The following is a 2055-nucleotide window of genomic DNA, read 5'->3' on the forward strand; positions in this document are numbered from 1 at the left end:
GTAAAGAAGAAAAGGAAAGTAAAGAAAGGAAAAGGAGATAGGAAGGATAGGAGGAGGAGGAGGAGGAGGAGGAGGAAAGACGGAGGAGTAGGGGGCGGAAGATAAAGACTAAGGGGAAGTGGAAGAAGGAAAGAAGAGTAGAGAAAAGCAGGAGAGAAGAGGAGAAGAATTGAAGGGAGAAGAGAAGAAGAGAAAGGGAGGGACTTGGGGAAAAAAGGAGGGAGAGATAAAGTAGAGGAGAAGGGAAAGGGAGGGGAAAGGGAGAAGAGGGAAGAGGGGGGAGGGAGAGGGGAAAGATGAGAGAAGTGGTGGTAGTGAGGTAGTGGAGTGTGACGTGATGAAGACAGAGAAGAGTCAGGTGCTCTCTCTTCTCTCTCTCTCTCTCTCTCTCTCTCTCTCTCTCTCTCTCTCTCTCATTAGCCCTCAACCCTCCATTCCGTCTCTCTCTGTTTCCATATCTCTTCCACTTCTCTCTCACTTTTCCCTCCTCCTCTTCTCTCTCTTTCACACACACACACACACACACACACACACACACTCAACTTTCACCCAGCCCTCAAGCAGAATGTAATCGCTTTCTCACCACCCACCACAGCAAATCACAAAGAGAATAGTCACTCCTTAATATCTTCATTTTGTTCCCTATTCAGATACAAGTCATCATCATCATCATCATCATCATCATATCATCATTTGTCATCATCATCACCATCCTCCTCCTCCTCCTCCTCCTCATCATCATCATCAATATTCGTACTAAAACAATTTCCACTGTTCACATTACATAAGATTCAAAAATAATTTAGAAAGTAAATAAATGGGAAAAATAACCAAAAAAGATAACTAAGAGAAAGCCATATCGTTAACTAAATTATCTTCTTTGCGATGATGGCTAATTTTTATACTAATCGTGTAATTATTAAACGATTTATTCAGGCAAGGGAAGAGATTTTGAACTAAGAGGGAGAGAGAGAGAGAGTCAATTACCAAACGTACTTCGAAAATACAGCAACATCATGATATACTCTCTTCATTCTAACTTGGCCTAAAACCGGTGTCTCTCCACCTTGTATGCTGAGCTGTAGCAAGAGTAACACGAGAATATGATGCTAGTCACGAAGAGGTGCCATGGAAAGGACGTAGAGCCGTAGTATTATCTTTCTCTGCCACTGAGCTACGTGATTATAAGCTGCAAAAGGACGAGAGCCTAGGCCAAGTTACGGTGAAAAGAGTATAGTAAATTTCCCCTACTTAAATACTTCATTAGTCTACTTAAGTCAATTGGGGAGGGCAAATATAAATGACTTAAAATTTGAAGTAGATTCCCATCCTTCGACGCAGTGATGGCCGAGTGGTTAAGGCGTCTGACTAGAAATCAGATGGGATCTTCCCGCGTAGGTTCGAATCCTACTCACTGCGCGATGTTTTTACGCTCCCTCCACCTATAGTCAAAACCACATCCATCTTCCTAAATCCGCCCTAAGAAAATATACAGTTGGCGAAATGCAGTGAAAACCGAATCTCTGGCAGTGTGTGTCTCAGATGATTTCGACTTTTTCCACTATGTATTCGTCAAACTCAGGTAATTATATGCATCTTTGTCCACTACGCCGTATTAACAACTATGAATTTAGCAGTGAGAATGGGGAAGGGCAGGCGAAAGTTCTGTATATTAACCTTTGTACCTAACTTCTGTATTAAACTGTACATCGACGAACGCATTTCAGCAACTTAGCGAAAATGTAAGCAAGTCCGTAAATTTTGGAGGTCAGGTATGGAACACCTGTGATTCTTAGATGAGATTAGCCTGCATACCATTTTACAGGAGACAGCCAGCAATGAAAAGGAAAGGGAAAGCTTATTGAATCGTCAGCACATGTTTCAGAAATTGTAAAATTAAAAAAAAAATAAAGTGCAGTTTGGGCCTTGCTTTCCCCCCTACCTCACGTTATATCAGTGCCACCACATGAAGGCGACTGAGTTTACTGGCATCAATGTTGGATTTCTCTGTATCCCTGTCTGTGTCCATGTCTATGTATGTCTGTTTGCCTGTCT

The 2055-nt window shown here is 42.1% G+C and overlaps 1 non-coding gene across 1 annotated transcript; it reads left to right on the forward strand.

Moving 5' to 3' along the window:
* The first annotated feature begins 1337 nt into the window (after window positions 1–1337).
* On the forward strand, window positions 1338–1419 carry TRNAS-AGA (transfer RNA serine (anticodon AGA)). Its single transcript has one exon. It is a non-coding gene; the product is annotated as a tRNA-Ser (tRNA).
* The last annotated feature ends 636 nt before the right edge of the window (window positions 1420–2055 follow it).

The sequence above is a fragment of the Coenobita brevimanus genome, chromosome 52, assembly GCF_032717465.1.
Source record: "Coenobita brevimanus isolate Jiangsu-jjx chromosome 52, ASM3271746v2, whole genome shotgun sequence".
NCBI lineage: Eukaryota > Metazoa > Arthropoda > Malacostraca > Decapoda > Coenobitidae > Coenobita > Coenobita brevimanus.